Source organism: Oncorhynchus masou, chromosome 8 (assembly GCF_036934945.1).
Source record: "Oncorhynchus masou masou isolate Uvic2021 chromosome 8, UVic_Omas_1.1, whole genome shotgun sequence".
NCBI lineage: Eukaryota > Metazoa > Chordata > Actinopteri > Salmoniformes > Salmonidae > Oncorhynchus > Oncorhynchus masou.
Genome location: NC_088219.1, coordinates 25,478,390 through 25,503,787, shown reverse-complemented (window position 1 = coordinate 25,503,787; position 25,398 = coordinate 25,478,390).

Sequence of the window (25,398 nt, the reverse complement as noted above, 5' to 3'; positions counted from 1 at the left end):
TTGTAGATGACCTGGAGCCAGTGGGTTTGGCGACGAGTATGAAGAGAGGGACACCCAACGAGAGTGTACAGGCCACAATGGTGGGTAGTATATGGTGCTTTGGTGACAAAACGGATGGCACGGTGATAGACTGCACCCAATTTGTTGAGTAGAATGTTGGAGGATATTTTGTAAATGACATCGCCGAAGTCGGGGATAGGTAGGATGGTCAGTTTTACGAGGGTATGTTTGGCAGCATGAGTGAAGGATGCTTTGTTCCGAAATAGGAAGCCGATTCTATAATTTTGGATTGGAGATTCTTAATGTGAGTCTGGAAGGAGAGTTTGCAGTCTAACCAGACACCCTAGGTATTTTTAGTTTTCCACATATTCTAAGTTGGAACTATCCAGAGTAGTGACACTGGACAGGCGGTTAGGTGCCGGCAGTGATCGGTTGAAGAGCATGCATTTAGTTTTACTTGAATTTAAGAGCAGTTGGAGGCAACGGAGGGAGAGTTGTATGGCATTGAAGCTCATTTGGAGGTTAGTTAACACAGTGTCCAAAGAAGGGCCAGAAGTATACAGAATGGTGCCATCTGCGTAGAGGTGGATAAGAGACTCACCAGCAGCAAGAGCGACGACATTGATGTATACAGAGAAGAGAGTCGGCCTGAGAATTGAACTATGTGGCACCCCCATAGAGACTGCCAGAGGTTCAAACAACATGCCCTCCGATTTGACACACTGAACTCTATCAGAAAAGTAGTTGTAGGTGAACCAGGCGAGGCAGTCATTTGAGAAACCAAGGCTGTTAAGTCTGCCAATAAGAATGTGGTGATTGACAGAGCTATTTCTTCATATTATAAGCACAGCAATGCGCACATGGCAGTTAATAAGACTAGGCATAATACTGCCCCCTTTGGATGAATTGCGTGCCCATAGTAAACTGAAAAAAATCAGTCCAAAATTGCTAATATATGCATATAACACTCTAAAGCTTCTAAAACCTTTTGAATTATGTCTGTAAGTATAGCAGAACTCACAGGGCAGGCAATCTCCCAAACTAGTTTTGGAAACCTGAAAGTTGGGGCAACTTTGACATCATCGCCCCCACCCTTCCCCACCAGCTATGGATCTGGAAACACTTTCTATGTCTTCCACTAGACGTCCTCATTCAGTAGAGCGTTTAATTGTGCAAATCAGCAAGCTTTGACCCTTTGGGAGGCAAACGATTGGGTGTCGCGAGAAAATACATGTGCATTAGGGCGCGAATTGGACACAGACCTTCCTCTGTTCCAGCTTGCCTGAGAAGAGGTACGATTGTCCGGTTGAATTGTGAATTGTTTGTTACGTTTATAACATCCTAAAGCTTGATTCTGCACTTAGTTTGAACAGTTTAGTCGACATATAATATGTAATTTTGAAGTTTTGATGCGCAACTGTTCGGGACCAGAAGTCATTTTGGATGCATTTCAGCTGAAAGTGGTAGCAGATGCTAATATAAGGACACACGAACTGAAGTATGACTCCTTCCACTACATTCTGATTGAAGACCATCAAAGGTAAGGAAATATTTATGTTGTAATTTTGTATTTCTGTTGACTCCAACATAGCGGAGAAATATTGCTTACGTCTGAGCGCCGCCTCAGATTATTGCATAGTGAACTAATTCTGTAACGTTAAAAATAAACGTGACACAGCGGTTGCATTAAGAAGCAGTGTATCTTTCTAACTATATGTAGAACATGTATATTTAGTCAAAGTTTATGATGTGTATTTCTGTTATCTGGCGGAGCTATCTACAGTGCCTTGCGAAAGTATTCGGACCCCTTGAACTTTGCGACCTTTTGCCACATTTCAGGCTTCAAACATAAATATATAAAACTGTATTTTTTTGTGAAGAATCAACAACATATGGGACACAATCATGAAGTGGAACGACATTTATTGGATATTTCAAACGTTTTTAACAAATCAAAAACTGAAAAATTGGGCGTGCAAAATTATTCAGCCCCTTTACTTTCAGTGCAGCAAACTCTCTCCAGAAGTTCAGTGAGGATCTCTGAATGATCCAATGTTGACCTAAATGACTAATGATGATAAATACAATCCACCTGTGTGTAATCAAGTCTCCGTATAAATGCACCTGCACTGTGATAGTCTCAGAGGTCCGTTAAAAGCGCAGAGAGCATCATGAAGAACAAGGAACACACCAGGCAGGTCCGAGATACTGTTGTGAAGAAGTTTAAAGCCGGATTTGGATACAAAAAGATTTCCCAAGCTTTAAACATCCCAAGGAGCACTGTGCAAGTGATAATATTGAAATGGAAGGAGTATGGAAGGAGTATTTAGACTCTTTACTCAGTACTTTGTTGAAGCAACTTCGTCCACAATTACAGCATCGAATCCTCTTGGGTATGGCGCGACAAGCTTGGTGTGGTGTGGTGTGCACCTGTATTTTGGAGTTTCTCCCATTCTTCTCTGCAGATCCGCTCAAGCGTTGTCAGGTTGGATGGGGAGCGTTGCTGCATAGCTATTTTCAAGTCTCTCCAGAGATGTTCGATCGGGTTCAAGTCAGGGCTCTGGCTGGGCCACTCAAGGACATAATATATGTGTGAAATTTGTTTTGATTCAAAATGGATCATTATCATGCAAATGTCTCAAACAGGGGCAGGGGAAAATACATGTCATCTATGCTCTTATATAGTGAATGGAGGATGCTTTTGCCATGGTTCAGTTTCATGCCAGCCAGGTAGGCTATACTCCTGTTGTAAAGAAAAGCAATGTGCTAAATATAATGAAAGTTGAGAAATAAATATAGTAGCCTTAGCCTATAGAAATATGATAGGTTCCTCCTCTTTTTAGTAGAGGCCATCAAAACTCTGTATTCTCATGCAGTTGCATAGCCTATAGAAATGTTTCACAACATGGGCGCTCATGTTTGATTTTATTTTCAATAACATTTGCATTGATGTCAGAGTGATTAGAGGAATAATGGAGGACTGAGTACCAGGCAGTTAGCAAGTCTGGTAGGCCACTAATGACCATCAGCAGCATCAGAGCTTGGAGAAGACTAATTACCATGACTAAATGGTCACATGGAATTTGTCTGCCTTCATGACTCGTGTACACCGGTGTGGCGGTAATATGATCACCTTAACTGCCCTCTCTGTGTCCCACCATTTTCTGAAAAAGTGACCAAAAACGTTGTGATTTATGGTACTCACATAATGCAACATTGACTACTTGCTCTGCAATGACAAAGCGTAGGCCTCTTTATCTCATAGTGCAAAATCACAACACACATGGTCTAGTAATCAAATCAAATCAAATGTTATTTGTCACATACACATGGTTAGCAGAAGTTAATGCGAGTGTAGCGAAATGCTTGTGCTTCTAGTTTCGACAATGCAGTAATACCCAACGAGTAATCTAACCTAACAATTTCACAACAACTACCTTATAGACACAAGTGTAAATTGATGAAAAATATGTACATAAAGATATATGATTGAGTGATGGTACAGAACGGCATAGGCAACATGCAATAGATGGTATCGAGTACAGTATATACATATGAGATGAGTAATGTAGGGTATGTAAACATATAAAAGTGGTGTACCATCTTAAACCTTGGGACCTGGATAGGATATGGTGAGAAGAATGAATAGTTTATCTGGTGCTTCTCTCTTCAATACAGTTTTTAGTTGGTTCTCACACTTTCAACTGACTTGGCTACTCTTATACAATTCAAAATAGCCAACATACTAACAAAAAAAATGTTTTTAAGTATTAATTATCATTTTATTGCATGGATACATTTTCATCATGTAATTCTCAACACATCCCTAAAAACAGCAAGTTACAATGTTTCCTTTTGTTTACACTCTGTGTGAAAGTTCATTGGTCCTGTCGCCATGACAAAAGGCTAGCTTGACTTGAGCTAACTTTAGCCAGCATTTGCTTCTATGCCAACAGACTTTTATAAATTAATTAAACTATCAAAATATTCTAAAAAAATAACAAACAATTATATCATTACACTCTACTTAACTTGGTGTTTCATACCCTGTGCTTTATAACTTGATCACCGTGATGATAACGTTTAAAATATTTTCTTTATCTCTTTTCCGTTTTCAGTTGGCTTGGCTCTCTGGTTCAACTGACTTGCTGGCTAGGATGAGAGAGTGTAGAGTGAGAGTGCGTGAAGCAATCAATGGAGCTAGTGGCTCCCTCTGCAGAACATGACGGAACAGAGAACAAGATTCCCATTTTTGCGTCAGAGGCTAAATGTTTTTTTTTAGTATTGCTTAGAAACTTCTCAACCAATCACAATGCTTGTTTTGACCAACCCGTTGTAAAAATAACATTCTGGAACCTGCTTGGAACATTCAACCAACAACATCCATATCCAGTTAGACAGATTTTGTAGAATATAGAATGCCTAGTATGCTCACAAATTCATTGTGGTATAGATATGGCTAGCATACTTTATTGCTAGCATACATACTATATGTATATATTGGTGTTTTATATAATATTATTTTACAAGTGTATTGACTAGTGACTAAATTATTCCAGCTGCATCAGACATCAATAAACTGTTGACTTCAACTTCTGGATCAAGTCTGCTCCTACTCTCCCTCTCTGGCGCTCAAGGTCACCAGGCTGCTCATCATTACGCACACCTGTCGCGATCGTTAAGCGCACCAGCACTTCATTGTACTCACCTAGACTCCATCACGTCATTGATTGCCTCCCCTATATCTGTCACTTCCTCTGTTTTATTCCCATGTCTGCATTGATGTTGTTTTGTTTCTCTTGTCCAGACACTGTTCTTGTTAAGTTTCATGTCTATTTATTATTAAATCCTCACCCTGTACTTGTTCCCTGTCTCCCAGTGTCTGTCGTTACAGAACCGTTACAGATTGCAGACACCACGATGGAAGCATACGGGAGTTATTTTTATTTCATACATTTTTGGGGTGATGTCAGGTACAGGTGCCACTGCCGAAGCAAACAGTGACGCCTCAGCTGGCTTGTTAGGCTCCCATGCCTCAGCTGGCTCAAAATACTCAAAAGCCATGCCTCAGCCGGCTCGTCAGGCTCCCACGCCTCAGCTGCTTCGAGAGACTCACAAGCCTCGGTTGGCTCGGCAGGCTCTCATTCCATGCCCCAGCCAGCTCACCGGGCTCCCTCGCCTCGGCCAGCCATACGGGCTCACCTAGGTAGGACACCAGGTGGCGCCCCTAGAGTGGGGTACTGTCACGTCTGCTCCAGCTCCCCCTCTCTGGCGCTCTTGGTCACAAGGCTGCTCATCATTACGCACACCTGTTACCATCGTTACGCACACCAACGCTTCATTGGATTCACCTGGACTCCATCACGTCATTGATTGCCTCCCCTATATCTGTCACTTCCTCTGTTTTATTCCCGTGTCTGCATTGATGTTGTTTTGTTTCTCTTATCCAGACACTGTTCTTGTTTAGTTTCATGTCTTTTTATTATAAAATCCTCACCCTGTACTTGCTTCCCGTCTCCCAGCGTCTGTCATTACGGAACCATTAAAGGGAGATTGTTGTTATGGGACCTTTTACATTTCCTCTTGAGAGTCATCAACTTTTTGTATCCAAGCAATACTGTCTGTGAAAGAAACTAAAATGCTATTTGGCATTCATGGACAATCATTGTGAACTGGGAACTCAGATATATCAGACTTCTAACGTCAGTGCATTCAAAACAACTGGGAACATGAGGAAAAAATGAGCTCAGACTGGGAAAAATCTATTTGAACGGTCATCCAACTCGGAATTCCAATTCGGGAACACGGGCCTCTTTCCAAGATCACTGAATATCACTGACGTCATGATTTGACCTCGTATTTTGCTAGGCTAGTTAGCTAGCAATAAAATTAGACTGCAGTACACTTAGGTTTAGCAAACACAGATAAACTTGGCTTGTAGTGGTACTAGCAAGCCCAGTTATGGCCCGAATCAATAACCTAATTGTACTGTACGTGGTAGCTACCTACAGTAAAACAACTTACTCATTTGTCATGTGCCCTCCTGAGTCATGGTCCACCTGGTCTAGGCTGCTGCTTGCTGGTCTCGCTGTCTCAAATAATTTTCAGTGTATTCCAGCTCCAATAAATAGGGTCTGCATGTTCTCATGTCCAACAACTCTTCTTGGAAAGAGGAATAATCAGAAGCAGGGTTTGTAGCTAAATATTTAGCATGCTCAGAGACCTTCAGACTAGTCCTGTGACACTAACTGATGTGGTGGATTGAGACGCATCCAATGCAAAAAAAATGATATCTCGCTTAAACTGGCAGATTTTGATGGGGATTTTTTTGTAATGTAATTTAGATTGATGCACCGGTGCGACAATTGACTCTAACATACTTCATCGCAGTTATGAAATGTTGATTTGAAATGGTAACCATTAAAATGTGCAATTTCTGAGATGTGTCAATAGCTCCATTCAGAAATAGCATGTTTGTCATAATTGCACAATGTATGGCATAGTTAATTGATGTATCATTCTTACATGAGTGCAGGCTATGCACAGTGAAATTGGACCTATGTCACAATGAATTCAGTTGTGGACTGTTATGGGGATAGGGTTAGGGAGAGGATTGCATTTTAGAGCTAATCAGATTGTTATGAATAGCATTCAACATGCACATAACATAACATGCTACCACATTATACACCTTTCAGGATCAGTGACCATGAATGATAGATGGAAAATTGCAGAGTTTGCCCTAATTGCCTGATCGTTACCCAAAAGGCATAGCTGCAGGTTATGGCTGAAGGCTGAAACTCAGGAAATAAATATTTATTAATTTATTGACTTAAAAATGTCTAACTAAATCATAAGTTTGGCAGACTGACTTCACAGCATTTCCTCTGACAACTTCTATCTATAAAGTATCCTTGCAAGTGAAATTTTGACAGAGGTAGTCCAATAAAGTTCAGTTCAGTCCACAGAGAAGAGAAACCTTTCTTAACAATGACCTTATGGGAATACTTTAGGAGTCTAGCACAACTATTGGAAAGGTCAAGTAATGATGTCTGCTTCTCCTCACCTTCTGAAAAGACACTCGGAAACATTTTCAAACTTGGTGAAGAGTGGGTAATCCGTTACATGTAAGGGATTACAACAAAGTGGTAACTGTAATCTGTTACATTACTAGCAAAAATATTGTCATCAGATTACCAATACTTTTGAAAAACTTGAGTACTTCAAGGATTACTTTTAAATTCAGAAAAGATGTTTGTGGAAAAAAATCTGACACTTCTTCTCTGTTTTCTCAATGCCACTCAAATCAGCATTGAAAAAAGGCACACATTTAAGTTTGTTCCACCTAAGCAAGTCTGACCACAAGTCAGAGACTACTATGATGACACACCAAATGTGTTTGATGGATCGCAGGAAAAGAGCAGGAATAGGCTTTTGTAGGCTACAGTCCAAACTATGTATTCGAATGGTGCGACTGCTGTCGGCATTCAAAGATTATCCAACTTGAATAAATGCTTGGAGGTAAGGATGACAGTAGTGGTGTAGTCTACGGCGATACGCATATCACTTATTGTTGATATATACAGAGTGCATTGATGTGAATCACACTGCTGCTCTCTCCTTTAGCTATTTGCGCATTACGGATTGTGTTTTTTGTTGATGGCAGTTCACAAAACTAAATGTGTATTTGAACCCAATAATGGTCGCATTGAAGAAGTTTAAACTGCCTATCAGTCATTGTTTTTGAAACCAGTGGACAGCTGCATAGTGTGGATCCCAGCCTGTGGAATAAAAGTGGGGTTTTTATTGCTCAATCTAATTCATGCTGATAACAAAAAAGGCCATAGGCCTAATGGACACATGCTCAAACTTTCAAACTTTTGATAGACTGAAAGGTGCAATCTTTAGTTGCTCCAGCCATTTTTGGATGTATAGATTATACATACTGTACCAGTTAAAAGTTTGGACAAACCTACTTATTCAAGGGTTTTTCTTTATTTTGACTTTTTTCTAGATTGTAGAATAATAGTGAAGACATCAAAACTATGACCTAACACATGAAGAATAATGTAGTAACCAAAGAAGTGTTAAAAAAATGTTAGATTCCTCAAAGTAGCCACGCTTTGCCTTGATGACAGCTTTGCACACTCTTGACAAAGCATGCCATTCAATGAGCGCAGCATTTATTTTTCAACTCGAATCAATGAGCCCAATCAGTCCTCCATGACAACAAAATCATAAACAACAGAGTGGGGCTGGTTAATAAGTCCTTAGTTTTGGGGTCAGGCACAGGTAAAACAATTTGGCTAATCTGTACTTCCATATTTCCAAGTCCTATTCTTGAAGATCAAGGGGTATAACATTTATTGGAATGACTGGAATTCTGATAGACTTTGGTTTTTAATGTTAAGATTTAATTTAATCATAATATTATATGTAGTAGAAAAGCGATGGGTTAGAAGAAGCCTACGTTGGCTATGGAGATTTATACTGGTTCGATGATGTTTCCCCTTAAATTGCTCAAACTGGGTTATTCAAACATTCTTTTTTTAAATTGAATCATGTTTATAGATTGTCTCCTAGCGAGAACAAGCACTTATTGTTAATGTTACATTTAAAGCTCAGAGCTAGGCCTTGAAGCAAGATGGTTGCCTGGTAACTGGTTGAATCACTGAAAAACACGTACATTTCCTAATTTCACATTTTTATATTCTAATTCCATCGATGCATTGATAAACCTTTTGAATTAGGGTATAACATTCCCATTTGTTCATAATTAATCAGTTATTTCTCCATAACCACTGAAAGACTGCACTGTCAAAGAATATATTTTTGTGCTCGTAGGGACAAATTAATGTGGCACAAGTGAATCTTCCGTGAAAAGAAAACAACCTACAATGAAAAATGTGACTAGACACAAACAGACGTTGACCTTTGTTGTAAACCCATCTGTCTCTCTTTCTGCCACATTGTCAACAGGCCAGGGAATGGATTGCCAGTCCCAGTGAATATTCATTAGGAAGAGTCTATTACACAATGGCAAAGTTAATTGGAAAGGTAGCGCTGTTGACTTCCCTTCACCATGCTGCACCCATGGCAGAGCCTGCCAAGAAACGGAGACTGAATTGACTGACACAACTTAATAAACTGAGGAATTGTTCACCTTTAATATTATAGAGCAGCTCCCTCCGTTATAAATAACTACACTGGGAGGGAAAAACAAACATATTGTCAGTACTGCCATAGTAAGTCAGAAATCATAGAATGGTACAGAACTGTTTACTTTGGCCTTACTTTGCCCTTTTTGGTGTTTTGTGTACTGGCAATATTGAGCAGAATCTGTGGTGATAGAACTGGTCACAAACAGGACAAAGATGAAGCTCCACAATCAGAAAGGAACAAACAACACTGGGACACCCAGTTCAGTAACACTTTAGCAAATCAACCATGATAAGGTTGTGTGGTGTAGTCTTTAAGCAACAGGCTTGATGAGTTTAGACTATTCTCAAAGCAAAGTTAAGATTTAAGACAGGTTTGGCACCGCAGAATGTTTATCAACCAGCCCCTGAAGTCATCATCATCTTGTTTTGTACAATCAAAATACAGACACAGTATGTTTTCATTGAACTCTGGAACCGTAAGGTCAAATAAGGAGCATGAGGAACACAACATGAATGCTGTATATCAAATATTAAATATAAACAATAATGATGGAAATCTCCTTCTCACATTTCTTTTAGTTTCTTTTCGTCCACCTTTTTTCAGAGATCGTTACTTTAGCGTTACTCAATTTCTAAAAACATACCTCTCAACACGAAAATGTGTGAAGATAGAAACCTCATACCCAGGACAGTGTGCAGACTGTGCACAGGGAGACTGCAACCTCTTTCCTCCTTGTTTGGAGAAATGGTTCAATAGTCAGTTCAATACTGTTTGGATTAGAGTGGATGTCAGCCATGGGTATTCTCAAAAACCGGTCACGCTTTGCTGAATCACTGGATTCACAAACCTTACTGGAAGCATGCATCTCTAATACTGAATCCAGGGTACATCTCACGTTCCTGAATTCATTATGAGGAGAGAGGAAGAAAGACCCGCTTTCTGTCATTGTAGTTCTCAGAAATACAACTTGTTTTACTGTTGTGATGTGGAATGCTTTAAAATACATTACGCGAAACTGTGTTTAGCATTCAATTACATTTATATTTGAGTCATTTAGCAGATCCTCTTATCCAGAGTGACTTACAGTTTGGGCATTCATCTTAAGATAGCTAGGTGGGACAACCACATATCACAGTCAGAGTGATATGTGAGAGTAAGTACATTTTCCCTCAATAAAGTAGTTATAAGCAAAGCCTGCGCTAGTAAGAAAGAACGAAAAAAGTTTGAGTGTATTTTTGTTCCAGGTGGTAATGGATTTGAATGTTATAATGTCTGCTTATAAAAGCTTAAATATATCCTATTATACATACATATTATTATGCATACATCTGTAAAATGTTTTGTAGGTTTTATACTATACTATTTACATTTTTGAACTGTGAACCCAAATGACCTTTCCTTTATTTAGTATGCAGTTGAATAATCCAGTGGGGTTGGAATAGGAGACAAACCCAATGAATGCCTTCACATTGAACTTTAAATTTGAATCTCCAACAACCACTTAATAGGTAACCTATAACAGAACAATCTAAACTAAAGCTGAACAACATTTGAATATTACATCAATTGATCATTGAAAGGAGCATTTCAGGGAACCAGAAGCATACATTGCCTTCCTCAACAAACCAGGGCATCATGGGACAAAGGGAGAGAGAATATTAATGGACTTGGGAGCAGGCAGCGCTTTACTGCTTTTTAAATCCCTCAGCCTAATGGACTGTATTGACCACATTAATAAAACAGGATATGTGTTTCTAATGTCCCTCTTTGCAGTGCATTAGGCCTCACAGGCCGAACCCACTGGGCACACCATGTCATTTCAACTTGGAAATGTGGACATATTCAGTTGAGGCATTGATCAATGAGATTTCAACCTTTATTCACCCACTCAAAAAGACAGCCATAAGTTTGTTGAATTCCCAATCTGTTATCACTATGCTTTCAACCATTTAAAAGCACAAAAAGTTCAAATGGGAAAACAACGTCAGATATTTTATATTTATGCAACAACGTAATACAGTATGTTATCACTGTGCTTCATCTAATATCGCAACCAAATGACCTGGGCCCGGTTTCCCAAAAACATCTTAAGGCTACGTTCATTGTTAGAACCATCGTAGGAGCATTGTTATCTCTCCAAGCGGTTTCACAGAACCATCGTTACTAAAGTTGCTCTTGAAACCATTTGTTATTTAACAACTGCCTCATACCACTCCTAGAACAGTGAAGTACGTTGTTAAATGCTTTTTTGCCCTTCCACGTCACTTTATACAGAAAAGAGGTCTGCTAAACACAAAATCAAGATATTTATCTGTCTTTCTGTGACCACCGCTAACTTCCGAATGAATGTCACAAGTGACTACAACTACAAAGTTGCCCATTTCATTGCTTAACAAGCGAAGGATATAAAGACCTGAAATCAAAACCGAAATGACTGTATTAAAAGATAAATACAATAAAGACTACATAAAAATATATATTTGAACGATATTAAAATCAATTTCATGTTAATTAATTTGAGTTTTACTAATCTATTTGTACGATACTCTCTGTAATTTTTTGGCTCAATATGTTTCATGATGTGTAATGTTATCAAATTTTGATTTAGTGCATTATTACAGTGTAACCATTAAAGCAGGAATGACCAGTGACTAGCTCAATGTGGAAGTGGTCAGAAGACGTGGATGCTACGCTACAGGACTGTTGTGATAGCACAGACTGGAATAGGGAAAGGGTGAAAGGGAAACGGGGATACCTAGTCAGTTATTAAACTGAATGCCTTTAACTGAAATGTGTCTTCCGCATATGTTCCGGGATTCATCCAATGGCAATGAGGAGTATACCACCTCATCAATAAGTGCATTGACGACGTCATCCACATAGTGACCGTACGTACATATCCCAACCAGAAGCCATGGATTACAGGCAAAATCCACATCGAGCTAAAGGCTAGAGCGGGACACTAATCCGGACGCTTATCAGAAATCTTGATATGCCCTCAGATGAACCATCAAACAAGCAAACCGTCAATACAGGATTCAGATTGAGTCCTACTACACCGGCTCTGATGCTCGTCAGAACTATTACAAAGGCAAAACCCAGATGCGAGCTGCCCAGTGAAGCAACCCTACCAGATGAGTTAAAGGCCTTTTATGCTCACTGCGAGGCAAGCAACACTGAAGCATGCAAGAGAGCACCAGCTGTTCTGGACGACTGTGTGATAACGCTCTCGGTAGCCGATGTGAGCAAGACCTTTTAACAGGTCAAATTTCACAAAGCCGAGGGTCCAGATGGATTACCAGGATGTCTACTCAAAGAATGTGCGGACCAATTGGCAACTGTGTTCACTGACATTTTCAACCTCTCACTGACCGAGTCTGTAATACCTACATGTTTCAAGATGACCAAGGTAACCTTCCTAAATGACTCACGTCGTTAGCCATGAACTAACATCTGTAGCCATTAAATTGTTTGAAAGGCTGCTCATGGCGCACATCAACACCATCATCACAGATACACTGGACCCACTCCAATTCACATACCACCCCAACAGATCCACAGATGACACAATTTATATTGCACTCCACACTGCCCTCTCCCACCTGGACAAGAGGAACACCTATGTGACAATGCTGTTCAGAGGGCCGAGCATGCCCCCATTGACATCGACGGGGCTGCAGTGGAGCAGGTCGAGAGCTTCAAGTTCCTCGGTGTCCAAATCACTAAGGATCTATCATGGTCCACACACACCACCAAGTTGTGAAGAGGGCACAACAACACCTCTTCACCCACAGGAGGCTTAAATGATTTGGCATGGGTCCCTAGACCCTCAAAAACATCTACAGCTGCACCATTGAGAGAATCTTGACTGGCTGCATCCCCGATTGGTATGGAAACTGCTTGGCATCTGACCGGAAGTCTGGAACCAACAGGATCCTGAACAGCTTCTACTCCTAAGTCATAACACTGCTAAATAGTTGTTTAAATAGTTAACCAAATAGCGACGCGGACAAACTGCATTGACCCTTTCTTCACTTTTTTGACTGTTGAAGTTGAAAGTTTACATGCACTTAGGTTGGAGTCATTAAAACACATTTTTCAACCACTCCACAAATTAGGACATCTACTTTGTGCATGACACAAGTCATTTTTCCAACGATCGTTTACAGACAGATGATTTAACTTATAATTCACTGTTTCACAATTGCAGTGAGTCAGAAGTTTACATACACTAAGTTGACTGTGCCTTTAAACAGCTTGGAAAATTCCAGAAAATGATGTCATGGCTTTAGAAGCTTCTGATAGGCTAATTGACATCATTTCAGTCAATTGGAGGTGTACCTGTGGATGTATTTCAAGGCCTACCTTCAAACTCAGTGCCTCTTTGCTTAACATCATTGGAAAATCAAAATAAATCAGCGGAGACCTCAGAAAAAAATGTGTGGACCTCCACATGTCTGGTTCATCCTTGGGAGCAATTTCCAAACGCCTGAAGGTACCACGTTCATCTGTACAAACAATAGTATGCAAGTATAAACACCATGGGACCACACAGCCATCATACTGCTCAGGAAGGAGACGCATTCTGTCTCCTAGAGATGAACGTACTTTGGTGCGAAAAGTGCAAATCAATCACAGAACAACAGCAAAGGACCTGGATGCTGGAGGAAACAGGTACAAAAATATCTATATCCACAGTAAGTCCTATATCAACATAGCCTGAAAGACCGCTCAGCATGGAAGAAGCCATTGCTCCAAAACCGCCATAAAAAAAGCCAGACTACATTTTGCAGCTGCACATGGGGACAAAGATCGTACTTTTTGGAGAAATGTCATCTGGTCTGATGAAACAAAAATAGAACTGTTTGGCCATAATGGCCATCATTATGTTTGGAGGGAAAAGGGGGAGGCTTGAAAGCCGAAGAACACCATCCCAACCGTGAAGCGGTTGGCAGCATCATGTTGTGGGGGTGCTTTGCTGCAGGGGGGACTGGTGCACTTTGCAAAATAGATGGCGTCATGAGGCAGGAAAATGACGTGGATATATTGAAGCAACATTTCAAGACATCAGTCAGGAAGTTAAAGCTTGGTCGCAAATGGGTCTTCCAAATGGACAAAATGGACAAAGCATACTTCAAAAGTTTAGGCAAATTGGCAAGGAGTTCTACAAACCTGACTCAGTTACACCAGTTCTGTCGGGAGGAATGGGCCAAAATTCACCCAACTTATTGTGGGACGTTTGTGGAAGGCTACCCGACACATTTTACCAAAGTTAAACATTTTAAAGGCAATGCTACCAAATACTAATTGAGTGTATGTAAACGTCTGACCCACTGGGAATGTGATGAAGGAAATTAAAGCTGAAAAAAATAATTCTCTCTACAACTATTCTGACATTTCACATTCTTAAAATAAAATGGTGATCCCAACTGTTTTAAGACAGGGAATTTTTACTTGGATTAAATGTCAGGAACTGTGACAAACTGAGTTTAAAAGTATTTGGCTCAGGTGCATGTAAACCTCCGACTTCAACTGTATGTGTATGTGACCAATAACACTTGATTTCTGGAAATATCCTATGCTTGAGCATTGAATATCTACTGTGTGAACTCTGTCAGTGAGTTGCTGAGGATTGAGGGGAAAACTGTAACGAAGAGCATTTGTACATTTCACAAAGAGAAGCATCTGGATGACATCAAAGACTTGTGTGAAGGTTTCACTGATGGAATCTGATCCCAAGTTTTTTCATTGCAATCCACACAACTATTCTTCATCAGTGTAACCAATAGGCCTAGACAGTTGAAGATAAACATTTTAAAGAGTTGAACACAATCCAAATCTGTTCACATCTGTTCTCATATCTGTCACATACAACATTTTGAAGGTATTGAATGGATGTGTAAAAAGCAACAGCAAAACGGGAAGCTGGTTATTCCTCATCATGTAGGGCAACATCCATGCGCTTGTGAACATAAACTGTGATTGGAAGCTCCTCTGTAACAGCTTAAGCTGCGCTTCGGTTTCTATGGCACCAACTATCTCTCATTATCATGTCTTGTGTTTTTTGCTACTGGGTCAATGTCAATCCACTCATAAATACAGATGTGACTCATTTCTGAGAAGGAGACATCCCTCTTCATGAAAACCACTTCAATCTTGAGACGCAATTCCAAGATGATGCAGGTTGCACCAGTATGCCATTCATGTATCTTTAGGAACAGAGAATTATTATTTGTCCCCCAATTTCATCACCAATTTCATCACCAAGTTGATTGTGTGCTGATTTTTGTGTGTGTGTTTTTGAAAGTGTTTTTGAATGCAATGGATTAATGGAACAAACCACCCAACATTGACTAGAATTCCTGGAGAAATCTAATTTCTTTTAGAAAAGGTAGCGTGTTTTCACGGTATAGAAAGTCCAGAGATGAGGTTAAGGTGAAAACCTTATAATTGAAAACCATGCTGACACAAGATTCACCGGAAAATATCAAAAATAATGTCATTACCAATGAAGCCACTTAAATGAAATAAACTTCAACAATTGAAAAAATTTTTTTTTTGAAACATCCTTAATCATTTTGATTAGCATACTCCAATTAAATATTTGGCCTTTGCAGCACATTCTATGTTTATGAGTATGTATTTTTTTCTTGCTGCACCTTCAGCGCGTCGACACCGGTTTTGGAGGCATTCACAGGTACTCTCCTTAGTTGCCTTTGATGTTTTTGAGGCAAAGATCCAAGGGAGATAAAAACAAACAAGAGCATACACCTTGCGGTGGCGTTGTCGCTACACACCGCACCACCGACTGGCTTTGACATTGTGTCGACCAAACACAGCATGTTAGTAGTCATTAGCATGCCATATGCACTTTGATTTGATCGTCGTATTCTGGTCTCTTAAGTCTAAGAAAAGGTACAAGATAGCACACCATTATCGCACATCTTTACTGCACAAACCAATCGATAATGGGTTCTTTCTGAGTGTTGCATTCCATGCCTTTTCACCCTTGATCGAGCATCACAGACTAAAGATTTATGGGTTTGCTAATTAAATTTTGTAAACCTGGCAGAGCCTCCAGCAGGATTTTGTTTAACTGGAGCTGAATTCATTATTGTCTAGAGGTGGCGTTCGGGGCCTATAAACATCACTCCCTAATTAAAAAGAATAATGGAGACAGCATTATATCTAAGGCCATCAGCATCCTGCTTACCTGTCAGGAAAAGAGAAGCCCATGTCAAATGCTATTCAGCCCTATGACTAAGACATGCACATGTTGTACATTACAATTATTTTGGACAGGATAAGAGCCTAAATTAACTACACACAAAAAACTGATGAAATACAATTACAATTTAAAATAGCTTTAATTCAGAGGGTTTGATTAACCTAACCCCATGCTGTACGTTAGAACAAATTGCTTTGCTGCAGTAGTATTGTCAGTTGGTTTACATAGCCACTGTGCAGTGGTGTAAATTACTTAAGTGGTACTTTAAAGTACTTTTACTTAAGTAGTTTTTGGGGGTATCAAATTAAAATCAAAACAGATTGTATTTGTCACATGCGCCGAATGCAACAGGTGTAGACCTTACAGTGAAATGCTTACTTACAAGCCCTTAACCAACAATGCAGTTAAGAAAATAAACAAAAGAAAGTAATAGATAAGAATAAATAATTAGAGAGCAGCAGTAAATAACAATAGCGGGGCTATATAGATGGGGTACCGGTACAGAGTTAATGTACGGGGGTACCGGTGTTGAGGCAATTGAGGTAACATGTACATGTAGGTAGAGTTATTAAAGGACTATGCATGGATAAGAACAGAAGCAGCAGTGTAGAAGAGGTAGGGGGGGGACAATGCAAATAGTCTAGGTATCCATGTGATTAGATGTTCAGGAGTCTTATGGCTTGGGGGTAGAAGCTGTTTAGAAACCTCTTGGACATTGATATGGAGCTCTGGTACCGCTTACCATGCGGTAGCAGAGAGAACAATCTATGACTAGGGTGGCTGGAGTTTAGAGCCTTCCTCTGACACTGCCTGGTATAGAGGTCCTGGATGCCAGAAAGCTTGGCCCCAGTGATGTACTGGGCTGAACACACTACACTCTGTAGTGACTTGCGGTCGGATGCTCTGTACTTTACTTTACTATTTATATTTTTGACAACTTTTACATCAGTACATTCCTTAAATGTTGTACTTTTTACATTTTATTTCCCTGACACCCAAAGGTACTCGTTACATTTTGAATGCATAGCAGGACAGGAAAATAGTTCAATTCACACACTTATCAACCGAACATCCCTGGTCATCCCTACTGCCTCTGATCTGGCAGACTCACTAAACCGACATGCTTTGTTTGTAAATGATGTCTGAGTGTTGGAGAACACCCCTGGCTTTCTGTAAACTAGAAAAACAAGAAAATGGTACCATCTTGTTGCATATTATAAGGAATTTGAAATGATTTATACTTAAGTATATTTTAAACCAAATACTTTTAGACTTTTACTGAAGTAGAATTTTACTGGGTGACTATTTTAACTTGAGTAATTTTCTATTAAGGTATCTTTACTTTTACTCAAGTATGATAGCTGGGTACTTACTCCACCACTGCCACTGTGCAAGTCAGTCATAAGCAATTGAATATTTAATTGCCCTTAAAATAACTGTACCCCAAACACAATGATGTACAGTGCTTTCAGAATGTATTCCCATCCATTGACTTTTTCCACATTTTGTTGTGTAACAGCCTGAATGTAATGTTTTTTAAATGTATATTTTGTGTCACTGGCCTACACACACTACCTCATAATGTCAAAGTGGAATTATGTTTTTAGAAATGCTTACAAATTAATTAAAAATGAAAAGCTGAACTATCTTCAGTCAATAAGTATTCAACCCCTTTGTTATGGCAAGCCTAAATAAGTTCACGAGTAAAACTGTGCACAGGCTCACTCTGTATGCAATAATAGTGTTTAAAAGATTTTTGAATGACTACCTCATCTCTGTACCCCACACATACAATTATCTGTAAGGTTCCTCAGTCGAGCCATGCATTTCGAACACAGATTCAACCACAAAGACCAGGAAGGTTTTCTAATGCTTAGCAAAGAATGACACCTATTGTAAAACATTGTAGTTACTCCACAATACTAACCTAAATGACAGTGTGAAAAGAAGGAAGCAACTATTCCAAAACATGCATCCTGTTTGTAATAAGGTACTAAATTAAAACTGCAAAAAAATGTGGCAAGGAAATTCATTTTTCATCCTGAATGCAAAGCGTTATATTTGGGGCAAATACAGCACATCACTGAGTATCACTCTTCATATTTTCATGCATGGTGGTGACTGCATAATGTTATGGGTATGCTTATCATTGGCAAAGACTAGGGAGTTTTTTAGGATAAAAAGAAACAGAATAGAGCTAAGCACAGGCAAAGTCCAAGAGGAAAATGTGGTTCAGTCTGCTTTCCAACGGACACTGGGAGACAAATTCACCTTTCAGCAGGACAAGTTCCCTTACACACTCTCTGTGTAATTGTGTTGAAAGCCTTTGTTTTTCTTTGACACAAAATTGTGTTTGTTTTTTTCCGTAATGGAATTTGAATTACTGTACCTTTTAATGATGATTTTCATAACAATTTAATGTAACAATTCCATAGCAACCATGTCAACTGACTTAATGCAGTGAAATGAATAAGGAATAAGGAATCTTGAAACAATTGTTTGCTTTTCATTAAATTTGCTGAAATTGTAAAACACAATAAATGATATTGCAGGACAGTGACAGTGGAAATCATATTATTCATAGCTCTCAAGGGCAAATAAGAGTAAAGTCATTTCACTGAAAAGCAAAACAAATATAGTATCATTCCTCCAGAGACGAGAGGGGGGATGCAAAGCTCTGGTGCAAGTAGATGAAAGAGTGAGCGGATAAAAGAGTCCTGGCATTTTAAAATGTGACTGGAGATGCCACAATCAATGGAGGGTGAGAAAATCAGTCAGTCGGTCTGGGAAATGCTCTCTCATCTTGACTCTGTCAGAGCTGAGATGATGCATAAATAATGTGTGACTCAACACCTGGATCCGGTCTTATGAAGCAAAATTTGAAATTGTGTTTTTTTCATTGGATAAAAGGAGAGACTCATAGCTACAACATGGTTTATCATACACTGCATTTTTGAGGAACAGTGGGAAAATAATTCTGCTTTGAAAGTTGATAAACGTTCTCACTTTTGAGAAAATGGCCAATGAGTGTTTTGGTATCTAGTAGAGAGCTCTTCTTTATCTAGTCTTTATCAGTTTCGTTCACGCCTTCTTAAGCTTTAGCCCCACCCATCTAGTCTTCACTTACGGAGCATTCAGAGCGCACACTTGACGCTCTGCTGATGTTTTGTTTACCTGAGAACAGCCTAACCAACTCAGCTGGCAACAATTTCACTACGCTTTTATTGCAGATGTTTACTGACACCGGCCATATTCAACGGGTCTTGTACACTTTAACTTAAGACATGTAGCTAGCCAGCTGCAGTTGAAGTCAGAAGTGTACATACACTGAGGGTTGGAGTCATTAAAACTCGTTTTTCAACCACTCCACAAATTTCTTAACAAACTATAGTTTTGGCAAGTCGGTTAGGACATCTACTTTGTGCGTGACACAAGTCATTTTTCAAGCAATTGTTTACAGACAGATGATTTCACTTATTAAACACTGTATCACAATTCCAGTGGGTCAGAAGTTTACATACACTAAGTTGACTGTGCGTTTAAACAGCTTGGAAATTCCAGAAAATGATGTCATGGCTTTAGAAGCTTCTGATAAGGCTAATTGTCACGCCCTGGCCTTAGTTAACTTTGTTTTCTTTATTATTTTGGTTAGGCCAGGGTGTGATATGGGTGATTTATGTGTTTTCTCTTGTCTAGTGTTTTTTGTAGATTTATGGGGTTGTGTTCAGTTTAGGTGTCTAGGTAAGTCTATGGTTGCCTAGATTGGTTCTCAATCAGAGGCAGGTGTTTATTGTTGTCTCTGATTGGGAACCATATTTAGGCAGCCGTATTCTTTGGGTATTTTGTGGGTGATTTTTTCCTGTCTTTGTGTTTTCTGCACCAGATAGGGCTGTTTCTGTTTTTCACTTTTATTGTTTTGTATTCCTGTTCATGTTTGAGTTACCTTATTAAATTACCATGAACTATAACCACGCTGCGTTTTGGTCCGCCTCTCCTTCCCAGGAAGAAAGCCGTTACACTAATTGACATCATTTCAGTCAATTGGAGGTGTACCTGTGGATATATTTCAAGGCCCACCTTCAAACTCTGTGCCTCTTTGCTTGATATCATTGGAAAATCAAAATATATCAGCCAAGACTTCAGAAAAAAAATGTAGACCTCCACATGTCTGGATCATCCCTGGGAGCCATTTCCAAATGCCTGAAGGTACCATGTTCATCTGTACAAACATTAGTACGCAAGTATAAACACCATGGAACCACGTAGCCGTCATACGGTTCAGGAAGGAGACGCATTCTGTTTCCTAGAGATGAACGTACCTTGGTGCGAAAAGTGCAAATCATTCCCAGAACAACAGCAACGGACCTTGTGAAGATGCTTGAGGAAACGAGTACAAAAGTATGGAGTACAAGTATTTAATACATTGCCGATTTTGCAGGTTGTCCTACTTACAAAGCATGTAGAGGTCTGTCATTTGTGCACTTCAACTGTGAGAGACGGAATCTAAAACAAAAATCCAGAAAATCACATTGTATGTTTTTTTTTGTAATTAATTAGGATGTTATTGCATGACATAAGTATTTGATAAAACATAACTTAATATTTGGTACAAAAACCTTGGTTTGCAATTACAGAGATCATACGTTTCCTGTAGTTCTTGACCAGGTTTGCACACACTGCAGCAGGGATTTTGGCCCACTCCTCCATACAGACCAGATCCTTCAGGTTTCGGGGCTGTTGCTGGGAAATGCAGACTTTCAGCTCCCTCCAAAGATTTTCTATTGGGTTCAGGTCTGGAGACTGGCTAGGCCACTCCAGGACCTTGAGATGCTTCTTACGGAGCAACTCCTTCTTCTTCCTCCAAACACGGCGAGTGGAGTTTAGACCAAAAAGCTCTATTTTTGTCTCATCAGACCACATGACCTTCTCCCATTCCTCCTCTGGATCATCCAGATGGTCATTGGCAAACTTCAGCCGGGCCTGGACATGTGCTGGCTTGAGCAGGGGGACATTGCGTGCGCTGCAGAATTTTAATCCATGACGGCGTAGTGTGTTACTATTGGTTTTCTTTGAGACTGTGGTCCCAGCTCTCTTCAGGTCATTGACCAGGTCCTGCCGTGTAGTTCTGGGCTGATCTCTCACTTTCCTCATGATCATTGATGCCCCACGAGGTGAGATCTTGCATGGAGCTCCAGACCAAGGGTGATTGCCGTCATCCTTGAACTTCTTCCATTTTCTAATAATTGCATCAACAGTTTTTGCCTTCTCACCAAGATGCTTGCCTATTGTCCTGTAGCCCATCCCAGTCTTGTGCAGGTCTACAATTTTATCCCTGATGTCCTTACACAGCTCCCTGGTCTTGGCCATTGTGGAGAGGTTAGAGTCTGTTTGATTGAGTGTGTGGACAGGTGTCTTTTATACAGGTAATAAGTTCAAACAGGTGCAGTTGATACAGGTAATGAGTGGAGAACAGGAGCGCTTCTTTAAAGAAAATCTAACAGGTCTGTGAAAGCCAGAATTCTTACTGGTTGGAAGGAGATCAAATACTTATGTCATGCAATAAAATGCAAATTAATTACTTAAAAATCATACAATGTTATTTTCTGTATTTTTGTTTTAGATTCCATTTCTCACAGTTGAAGTGTACCTATGATAAAAATCACAAACCTCTACATGCTTTTTAAGTAGGAAAATCTGCAAAATCGGCAGTGTATCAAATGCTTGTTCTCCCCACTGTATATCCAGAGTAAAATGAGTCCTATATCGACATAACCTGAAAGGCCGCTCAGCAACGAAGAAGCCACTGCTACAAAACCGCCATAAAAAAAGCCAGACTATGGTTTGCAACTGCACATGGGGACAAAGATCGTACTATTTGTAGAAATGTCCTCTGGTCTGATGGAACAAAAATAGAAGGGTTTGGCCAGAATGATCATCATTATGTTTGGAGGAAAAAGAGGGAGGCTTGCAAGCCGAAGATCACCATCCCGACCGTGAAGCACGGGGTGGCAGCACCATGTTGTGGGGATGCGTTGCTGCAGAAGGGACTGGTGCACTTCACAAAATAGATGGCATCATGAGGCAGGAAAATTATGTGGATATATTGAAGCAACATCTCAAGACATCAGTCAGGAAGTTAAAGCTTGGTCGAAATGGCTGAAGGACAACAAAGTAAGTCAAGGTATTGGAGTGGCCATCACAAAGCCCTGACCTAAATTCTATAGAAAATGTGTGGGCAGAACTGAAAAAGCGTGTGCGAGCAAGGAGGTCTACAAACCTGACTCAGTTACACCAGCACTGTCAGGAGGAATGGGCCAAAATTGTGGGAAGTTTGCGGAAGGTTACCTTACACATTTGACTCAAGTTAAACATTTGAAAAGTAATGCTACCAAATACTAATTCAGTGTATATTAACTTCTGATCGACTGGGAATGTGCTGAAAGAAATAACAGCTGAAATACATTATTCTCTCTACTATTATTCTGACATTTTACATTCTTAAAATAAAATGGTCACCCTAACTGACATAAGACAATACATTTTTACTATGATTAAATGTCAGAAATTGTGAAAAATGTAAATGTATTTGGCTAATGTGTATGTAAACTTCTGACTTTAACTGTAGGTAAACAATAAACCTAACTAGGTAAACAACGTGTAAGATTGCACACGTCACTTAACATTAGCCAACAAGCCAGTCAGCTAATGTTAGCTATTTAAACAGCAATGAATACAGCTCCAAATGTCGTTACTACCCTGCATGAATATGCAGGTAGCTAACCAACCAGGTTTAATGTTACCTTGCTAACATTAGGTTCTAACTAGTAAAGCAAACGGCTCTGGGATACGAATAATAACGTCAGCTTGGGAGCCAGCTAGCTAACGTTAGCTAGCTAGCTAACAGTACACTTTAATAACTTGAAATGAAACCACTTTCTGTCAAAATTTGAAACGTGTAATAACTGCATTCGACAGGATTACCAACACAGACTGACCAGCTCAAATAGACAGAAGCCTTCTATATGGAAGACCAATCTGAACTCATCTCTTGATATGTGCAGCCCACTCATTATCTCAGCCAAACATGGCTTAGTGGGATGGTTGCTGTCTGTTTCTGTGGCTTAACCAACAAGTCTCGTAAAAAAATGTATTGAAAGTTATTATTATTAAGAGTTCACATGTTCGAGAAGACATTTCTGTCAAAAAACAGCCCTCCTGTGAATTCCTGACTTGCGGCATATGCCTAGTTCCCTGAATCGGGTCACATATGCCCTTGCAGTGAATGCAGTGGGTTGACTATATACGTATTACTTAGAGTACGGTATGTCTACTGGAAGCCTCTTTGTTTCGTTCTAAAAGGAGCTGAGCTTTATGAGTATTTGTATGTGTTTTCCAAAATTAAAACAATCCCAAACTGTCAGATAAAAAAATTCTGAGCACATCTAGAGAAATGAATTATTTATGTTTTTAATTACTCTTTCAAATGAATTTACATCTTTCTGCAATTGATAATTGTACCAGGAATGTGCTATGGCGATTTTGCTGACGTGGTGAAAGTACAGTATGAGAAAGAACTGTATTAACATGCAGTTAATACATGCAGTTCATATATTGAATGTATTTCATTGGAAATTAATAAAGCACCAGGGCTGATTTAAAAGTCATCCATCTAATGCATGATCCCTTTTCCCTGTTGAGATCCCCCCTCTTGCATCATTACAAGCCTTTTAAATAAAGACATCTACTTTCCCTTCACCAATAATATGTGTTGAATTAGCAGAAAATGAGAAAAGTCAGCAGTACGGCACATTCGTCACATGTAATGTATTATGTATGCTAAAAAGAGTAGCATAAAATGCCAAGAACCAGTCGGAAGGGCTGGTAACATATGCAATTAAAGACTAAAACCAGATAAAATGATCATGCGAATGGTCTTCCTCAATCTCTCTTGGTTTGAAAAGAGATGGTAAATTACTGTGGCTGTCTTGGCTTTGAAGATTATATTTTGGCTTTGCATTCCATGACTGAATCAGTATAGATGCATTAGCTGCAGATGTGCGTTGCTCTCCTTCAAAGAGAATGAGATTAACAGATAAGTGTGAGTCAATTTTTTTCTTGGAACATCTGCACAGGTAGCTAGAAAATGTGTGGGTTGAGGATTGCAGTACATGCAGTTGTTACATTGAAATGTAGTAATAACATTTCTGATAGAAGATGTTTTGGCATTTCTGCACCGTGAATACGTGTCTCTAGTAAATAAGTACTGTAGCCATACTAAATCTTTAAAGGATGCAGTAATAGTACACAGAAAACATATTTGAAAATAAACTATTGAAGTTGCCTATTTTCTGAAGTCCTTGCATGAACACTTGAAATCCATGTCTGAATCATCTATCAGAATTCTGAAAAGGGAATCACAGTAGAAGAACTTTAATATTCCAACCTGCACCGGCAATTTTGTTTTGGTCCACCAGGGTCCAAGAAATAATTTGACATGTCTGAGATTCACCTTTCTCCGGGCCTGACACCCCTTGCTTACCTTTCATTTCAAAGCCTCCTGAATCCAGTCCATTGAAATAGCTTTGGTATTTAGGGATGGATTATCTTGAGTGCAAGGAACTCTCACCTTACTGTTGGCTTGGGAGCCATGTTTAAACCTGCTCTGGGGCTTAGCCGCAAAGCTCCTTTTCCACAATTAGATTGATTCTGAGGCCCTGCCTCTGCTGGGACACCATTTGTTTCAGATAGATTTCGGATGTACGAGGCAGTGGAGCAAGGTGCGATGGATGTGTGGTCATGCAGACACTCATCCCCCCATCCCCAGTGGTATAGGTAGACAAGGGGAGATGCCTGACCAGGAATTTCTACCCAGTAGAAATAGTCAGCGGTAGACAGGCCATCTGGCATTTCGGTCAAATGCCAGCTGGGCTGGTCCATGTTTAGCCCAGTGAGCCTGTCTAGCTTTGTGTTTTTGGCAAAATTATATATTTTTTGGCTAATAATGGTGG